Genomic DNA, 8,792 nt, shown 5'->3' with positions numbered 1-8,792 from the left:
GTGTTCCCGACCACTTGTGTGTTCCCGATCACTAGTATTGTGTGTTCCCGACCATTAGCATTGTGTGTTCCTGACCACTAGCATTGTGTGTTCCCGACCACTAGCATTGTGTGTTCCCGACCACTAGCATTGTGTGTTCCCGACCACTAGCATTGTGTGTTCCCGACCACTAGCATTGTGTGTTCCCGACCACTAGCATTGTGTGTTCCCGACCACTAGCATTGTGTGTTTCCGACCACTAGCATTGTGTGTTCCCGACCACTAGCATTGTGTGTTCCCGACCACTAGCATTGTGTGTTCCGACCACTAGCATTGTGTGTTCCCGACCACTAGCAGTGTGACTTCCCGACCACTAGCATTGTGTGTTCCCGACCACTAGCATTGTGTGTTCCCGACCACTAGCATTGTGTGTTCCCGACCACTAGCATTGTGTGTTCCCGACCACTAGCATTGTGTGTTCCCGACCACTAGCATTGTGTGTTCCCGACCACTAGCATTGTGTGTTCCCGACCACTAGCATTGTGTGTTCCCGACCACTAGCATTGTGTGTTCCCGACCACTAGCATTGTGTGTTCCCGACCACTAGCATTGTGTGTTCCCGACCACTAGCATTGTGTGTTCCCGACCACTAGCATTGTGTGTTCCCGACCACTAGCATTGTGTGTTCCCGACCACTAGCATTGTGTGTTCCCGACCACTAGCATTGTGTGTTCCCGACCACTAGCATTGTGTGTTCCCGACCACTAGCATTGTGTGTTTCCGACCACTAGCATTGTGTGTTCCCGACCACTAGCATTGTGTGTTCCCGACCACTAGCATTGTGTGTTCCCGACCACTAGCATTGTGTGTTCCCGACCACTAGCATTGTGTGTTCCCGACCACTAGTATTGTGTGTTCCCGACCATTAGTGAGCATTGTGTGTTCCCGACCACTAGCATTGTGTGTTCCCGACCACTAGCATTGTGTGTTCCCGACCACTAGCGTTATGTGTTCCCGACCACTAGCATTGTGTGTTCCCGACCACTAGCATTGTGTGTTCCCGACCACTAGCATTGTGTGTTCCCGACCACTAGCATTGTGTGTTCCCTACCACTAGCATTGTGTGTTCGCGACCACTAGCATTGTGTGTTCCCGACCACTAGCATTGTGTTCCCGACCACTAGCATTGTGTGTTCCCTAGCACTAGCATTGTGTGTTCCCTAGCACTAGCATTGTGTGTTCCCGACCACTAGCATTATGTGTTCCCGACCACTAGCATTGTGTGTTCCCGACCACTAACATTGTGTGTTCCTGACCACTAGCATTGTGTGTTCCCGACCACTAGCATTGTGTGTTCCCGACCACTAGCATTGAGTGTTCCCGACCACTTGCATTGTGTGTTCTCGACCACTAGCATTGTGTGTTCCCGACCACTAGCATTGTGTGTTCCCGACCACTAGCATTGTTTGTTCCCAACCACTAGCATTGTTTGTTCCCGACCACTAGCATTGTGTGTTCCCGACCACTAGCATTGTGTGATCCCAACCACTAGCATTGTGTGTTTCCGACCACTAGCATTGTGTGTTTCCGACCACTAGCATTGTTTGTTCCCAACCACTAGCATTGTTTGTTCCCGACCACTAGCATTGTGTGTTCCCGACCACTAGCATTGTGTGCTCCCGACCACTAGCATTGTGTGTTCCCGACCACTAGCATTGTGTGCTACTAGCATTGCGTGCTTGTGACCACTAGCGCTCTGCCCCACAACACAATACCCTCGACCTTCTCTCCTCCACAAACCGTGACTTTTCCAATTTATCGCTAAAAAAAAACTAAACAAAACGTTCCTTGTCTAAAATCGGAAGGTCAGTAAATCTATTCGTCAACATTGGAAATGGATGCCGGAAGTCATACCTAGTTGGTTATGTCAGTTCAATCATGTACATGACTTTTAGAGATATTTATATGCATAGATGTGACTCCAGAGGGCTGGTGTACACTCTGAAGGATCGGGTTGTACACGGTATGGTGATACCGAGAAACTGTACATAGTGAACATTTCTGTACCCTTCTGGACATTTAATAAAGGGAACGTTTCACCACGAGTGGTTTTGACCAGTCCTAGTGAACTCAAGCACACTCTGAAGGGCGAAACGTCTCCCCACGAATCGCTTTACTAGTCCTAACGATCTCATTATTTATTATTATTATTATTATTATTATTATTATTATTATTATTATTATTATTATTATTATAGTCATGAGGGGAGCGCTAAACCAGTAGGGATTATACAGCCAATGAATTCATATACACTCTGAAGGGCAAAACAAGATTCTGTTTACTTAGTTTTTTCTATTATCCCTCGAATATGACAAGAATGAAAGTGACGGGGAATGTGACTCCATGAGAAGTTGTCAGTTGTCTGAGCCGTCTGTTGCATCATCCATTTTCCTTTACGCATTTTTTAAACATTATCGTGATTGTAATAAACATATAATCGCTATGGTAAACTTTTACCATCTTTATTCTTCCTGCTCGTCTTTTCCTGTCTTCTTTTGGTTAAGATCAACTGAGTAATGAATATATAGTTATGGTCAGGGACAAGTAGTGGCGGTCAGGGACAGGTAGCAGCGGTCAGGGACAGGTAGTCGCGGTGAGGGACAGGTAGCGGCGGTCAGGGATACGTAGTGGCGGTCAGGGATATGTAGTGGCGGTCAGGGACACATAGTGGCGGTCAGGGATATGTAGTGGCGGTCAGGGACACATAGTGGCGGTCAGGGATATGTAGTGGCGGTCAGGGACACATAGTGGCGGTCAGGGACAGGTAGTGGCGGTCAGGGACACGTAGTGGCGGTCAGGGACACGTAGTGGCGGCCAGGGACACGTAGTGGCGGTCAGGGACACGTAGTGGCGGTCAGGGACACGTAGTGGCGGTCAGGGACACGTAGTGACGGTCAGGTACACGTAGTGGTGGTCAGGGACACGTAGTGGCGGTCAGGGACACGTAGTGGCGGTCAGGGACACGTAGTAGCGGTCAGGGACACGTAGTTGCGGTCAGGGACACGTAGTGGCGGTCAGGGACACGTAGTGGCGGTCAGGGACACGTAGTGGCGGTCAGGGACACGTAGTGGCGGTCAGGGACACGTAGTGCCGACACACGTATGAAAAAAGACGCTTGTACAGTGCTAAGTACTTCTGTTATTGGAAAAATCCCCCTCCCGGCTTTTATTGATTCGATACAGACATGAAACTATAGTGTGGAGGTCAGGGGTAGTGTAGGTGAAGTAGACAAGATTATTACACAGGTACGAGACAGGTGCACTGCTCAAGACATGTGTTAAGGGAAGGTTCTGTTGTGAGTGGCATCTTCAACATTTCCTTAATGTACTGATGAGTGAATATGTGTATGTGTGTGTGTGTGTGTGTGTGTGTGTGTGTGTGTGTGTGTGTGTGTGTGTGTGTGTGTGTGTGTGTGTGTGTGTGTGTGTGTGTGTGTGTGTGTGTGTACTCACCTATTTGTGGTTGCAGGGGTCGAGTCTTAGCTCCTGGCCCCACCTCTTCACTGGTTGCTACTGGGTCCTCTCTCTCCCTGCTCCATGAGCTTTGTCATACCTCGTCTTAAAACTATGTATGGTTCCCGCTTCCACTACGTCACTTTCTAGGATATTCCACTGCCTGACAACTCTATGACTGAAGAAATACTTCCTAACATCTCTTTGACTCATCTGAGTCTTCAACTTCCAATAGTGACCTCTTATTTCTGTGTCTCCTCCCTGGAACATCTGTCTTTGTCCACCTTGTCTATTCCGCGCAGTATTTTATATGTCGTTATCATGTCTCCCCTGACCCTCCTGTCCTCCAGTGTCATCAGGCCAATTTCCCTTAACCTTTCTTCATAGGACATTCCCCTTAGCTCTGGAACTAACCTTGTCAAAAACCTTTGCACTTTCTCTAATTTCTTGACGTGCTTGATCAAGTGCAGGTTCCAAACAGGTGCTGCATACTCCAGTATGGGCCTGACATACACGGTGTACAGTGTCTTGAGCGATTCCTTGCTAAGGTATCGGAACGCTGTTCTCAGGTTTGCCAGGCGCCCATATGTTGCAGCAGTTATCTGGTTGATGTGTGCTTCCGGAGACATGCTCGGAGTTATATCACCCCAAGATCTTTCTCCTTGAGCGAGGTTTGCAGTCTTTGGCCACCTAGCCTATACTCCGTCTGCGGTCTTCTGTGCCCTTTCCCTATCTTCATGACTTTGCATTTGGCGGGATTAAATTCGAGAAGCCAGTTGCTGGACCAGGTGTCCAGTCTGTCCAGGTCTCTTTGAAGTCCTGCTTGATCCTCATCTGATTTAATTCTCCTCATTAACTTCACATCGTCTGCGAACAGGGACGCTTCTGAGTCTAACCCTTCCATCATGTCGTTCACACATACCAAAAATAGCACTGGTCCTAGGACCGACCCCTGTGGGACCCCACTCGTCACAGGTGCCCACTGTGATACCTCATTACGTACCATGACTCGTTGTTGCCTCCCTGTCAGGTATTCTCTGATCCATTGCAGTGCCCTTCCTGTTATATGCGCCTGATCCTCTAGCTTGTGCACTAATCTCTTGTGAGGAACTGTGTCAAAGGCCTTCTTGCAGTCCAAGAAGATGCAATCAACCCACCCTTCTCTCTCGTGTCTTACTTCTGTTATTTTATCATAAAACTCCAGAAGGTTTGTGACACAGGGTTTGCCTTCCATGAATCCGTGCTGGTTGGTGTTTATACTCTTGTTCCGTTCAAGGTGCTCCACCACTCTCCTCCTGATAATCTTCTCCATAACTTTGCTTACTATTCACGTCAGTGACACGGGTCTATAGTTTAGTGCCTCTTTTCTGTCTCCTTTTTTTAAAAATGGGAACTACATTTGCCGTCTTTCATACCTCAGGTAGTTGCCCAGTTTCCAGGGACGTGTTGAAGATTGTGGTAAGTGGCACACACAGCATATCCGCTCCCTCTCTAAGGACCCACGGGGTGATGTTGTCCGGTCCCATTGCCTTTGAGGTATCGATGTCCCTTAACAGCTTCTTCACCTCATTTGTATTTATGCCATCCAACACTTGTTGGTATATTTCTTGCTGGTACCCCCCTCTGGTCTGTCCTCCCAGAGGCCTTCCTGTCTCCACTGTAAATACTTCCTTAAATCTCATGTTGAGCTCCTCACATACCTCTTGATCGTTTCTTGTGAGTTCTCCACCTTCTTTCCTCAGCCTTATCACCTGGTCTTTGACTGTTGTCTGCGTGTGTGTGTAGGTGTGTGTGTAGGTGTGTGTGTGTAGGTCTGTGTGTGTGTGTGTAGATGTGTGTGTGTGTGTGTGTGTGTGTGTGTGTGTGTGTGTGTGTGTGTGTGTGTGTGTGTGTGTGTATGTGTGTGTGCGTGTGTGTGTGTGTGTGTGTGTGTGTGCACGCGTGTCTTGTATCTGCAACTTGTCGATGTCCCAGTAACAGTTCCACCAAAATGATTAACAATGTCGCCAAAATGCTGTGTCCTGACAGCTATGTCGACTGTGTTCTCATGGTAGTCAGGGTTACGTACCTTGTAGCGAGTCATATGGAATCTGGTGAAAACTCAGGACTTCGTCTTGTTGTCGTGTTGCGAGTGGAAAAGCATTAGTCATCCCATGTTAGTTGATTTCCAGCAAACTTTGAGGGACAACTTATCTCCAGCTCTTAGGATAAGATTCTGGTCGGACTTTTAACCCCGGAGGGTTAGCACCACCCAAGATAATCCAGTAAAGTCAGTGCGTCATCGATGGCTGTGTGTCTTATTTCCACTGGGGTCCTTCAAACTTGTCCCCCAGGATGCTACCCATACCAGTCGATTAACACTCAGGTACCTAAAAGAAGAGCATCGAGGAGGGAAAGTTTGTCTTCATGTTCCACTTCAAACATGAATGTAATGGAAGGGTCAATCAACTGTTTATAGTCTCTATACTTCTACCTTCTGTTTATTACTCATTTAATACTAATACAGAGATCTTTACACCAAACTTTCACATTAAAGTCGAAGCTGAAGACAAAGAATTATCAAAGAATTATCTGGACTGGAAGAAAGAGTGAAATATGAACAAACTATAGTTTCCCTTTAATTTTACATGTAACTAAACGTGTTCAAGGTGTTCATAGAATAAAATAAAACTCTTTAACACAGTCTGGAAGGTTTATACATTATAATGTTTCATGTAATACACAGAGGCTTTTACAAGTTACTAAACATGTGTTGTAGAGTTTATGTAATATAGAGAAGGGTAAGTGAGGAAGTGACTGGTCCAGTGTAGGTGACTGGTCCAGTGTAGGTGACTGGTTCAGTGTAGGTGACTGGTTCAGTGTAGGTGACTGGTCCAGTGTAGGTGACTGGTCCAGTGTAGGTGACTGGTCCAGGGTAGGTGACTGGTTCAGTGTAGGTGACTGGTCCAGGGTAGGTGACTGGTCCAGTGTAGGTGACTGGTCCAGTGTAGGTGACTGGTTCAGTGTAGGTGACTGGTCCAGTGTAGGTGACTGGTTCAGTGTAGGTGACTGGTCCAGGGTAGGTGACTGGTCCAGTGTAGGTGACTGGTCCAGTGTAGGTGACTGGTCCAGGGTAGGTGACTGGTCCAGTGTAGGTGACTGGTTAAGTGTAGGTGACTGGTCCAGTGTAGGTGACTGGTCCAGGGTAGGTGACTGGTCCAGTGTAGGTGACTGGTTCAGTGTAGGTGACTGGTCCAGGGTAGGTGACTGGTCCAGTGTAGGTGACTGGTTCAGTGTAGGTGACTGGTCCAGTGTAGGTGACTGGTTCAGTGTAGGTGACTGGTCCAGGGTAGGTGACTGGTTCAGTGTAGGTGACTGGTCCAGTGTAGGTGACTGGTCCAGGGTAGGTGACTGGTCCAGTGTAGGTGACTGGTTCAGTGTAGGTGACTGGTCCAGTGTAGGTGACTGGTTCAGTGTAGGTGACTGGTCCAGGGTAGGTGACTGGTCCAGGGTAGGTGACTGGTCCAGTGTAGGTGATTGGTTCAGTGTAGGTGACTGGTCCAGTGTAGGTGACTGGTCCAGTGTAGGTGACTGGTCCAGTGTAGGTGACTGGTCCAGTGTAGGTGACTGATTCAGTGTAGGTGACTGATCCAGGGTAGGTGACTGGTCCAGTGTAGGTGACTGGTTCAGTGTAGGTGACTGGTCCAGGGTAGGTGACTGGTCCAGTGTAGGTGACTGGTTCAGTGTAGGTGACTGGTCCAGTGTAGGTGACTGGTTCAGTGTAGGTGACTGGTCCAGGGTAGGTGACTGGTCCAGTGTAGGTGACTGGTCCAGTGTAGGTGACTGGTCCAGGGTAGGTGACTGGTCCAGTGTAGGTGACTGGTTCAGTGTAGGTGACTGGTCCAGTGTAGGTGACTGGTTCAGTGTAGGTGACTGGTCCAGGGTAGGTGACTGGTCCAGTGTAGGTGACTGGTTCAGTGTAGGTGACTGATCCAGTGTAGGTGACTGGTTCAGTGTAGGTGACTGGTCCAGGGTAGGTGACTGGTTCAGTGTAGGTGACTGGTCCAGTGTAGGTGACTGGTCCAGGGTAGGTGACTGGTCCAGTGTAGGTGACTGGTTCAGTGTAGGTGACTGGTCCAGTGTAGGTGACTGGTCCAGTGTAGGTGACTGATTCAGTGTAGGTGACTGATCCAGGGTAGGTGACTGGTCCAGTGTAGGTGACTGGTTCAGTGTAGGTGACTGGTCCAGGGTAGGTGACTGGTCCAGTGTAGGTGACTGGTTCAGTGTAGGTGACTGGTCCAGTGTAGGTGACTGGTTCAGTGTAGGTGACTGGTCCAGGGTAGGTGACTGGTCCAGTGTAGGTGACTGGTCCAGTGTAGGTGACTGGTCCAGGGTAGGTGACTGGTCCAGTGTAGGTGACTGGTTCAGTGTAGGTGACTGGTCCAGTGTAGGTGACTGGTTCAGTGTAGGTGACTGGTCCAGGGTAGGTGACTGGTCCAGTGTAGGTGACTGGTTCAGTGTAGGTGACTGATCCAGTGTAGGTGACTGGTTCAGTGTAGGTGACTGGTCCAGGGTAGGTGACTGGTTCAGTGTAGGTGACTGGTCCAGTGTAGGTGACTGGTCCAGGGTAGGTGACTGGTCCAGTGTAGGTGACTGGTTCAGTGTAGGTGACTGGTCCAGTGTAGGTGACTGGTTCAGTGTAGGTGACTGGTCCAGGGTAGGTGACTGGTCCAGGGTAGGTGACTGGTCCAGTGTAGGTGACTGGTTCAGTGTAGGTGACTGGTCCAGTGTAGGTGACTGGTCCAGTGTAGGTGACTGGTCCAGTGTAGGTGACTGGTCCAGTGTAGGTGACTGGTCCAGTGTAGGTGACTGGTCCAGTGTAGATGACTGGTCCAGTGTAGGTGACTGGTCCAGTGTAGGTGACTGGACCAGTGTATGTGACTGGTCCAGTGTAGGTGACTGGTCCAGTGTAGGTTACTGGACCAGTGTAGGTGACTGGTCCAGTGTAGGTTACTGGACCAGTGTAGGTTACTGGACCAGTGTAGGTTACTGGACCAGTGTAGGTTACTGGACCAGTGTAGGTGACTGGACCAGTGTAGGTGACTGGACCAGTGTAGGTGATTGAACCCAACAGGTCACCGAAGTAGAGATACTTTTTAAGAAGTATTAAGTTACCAACTGTTTTCCAGTTGTCATTTTTCTTTATGTGAAGTCATACAAGTGTCAGATTGTAGGTTCTGACTGAAGGAGAGTCTAATTTATTTTTGCCTATATCTGTCTCCCTCCTTGACGACCAACTCTGCCACAGAAGGCTGCTACTC

The sequence above is a fragment of the Cherax quadricarinatus genome, chromosome 1, assembly GCF_038502225.1.
Source record: "Cherax quadricarinatus isolate ZL_2023a chromosome 1, ASM3850222v1, whole genome shotgun sequence".
In the NCBI taxonomy this organism is placed as follows: Eukaryota; Metazoa; Arthropoda; class Malacostraca; order Decapoda; family Parastacidae; genus Cherax; species Cherax quadricarinatus.
This window is presented reverse-complemented; position numbering follows the sequence as displayed.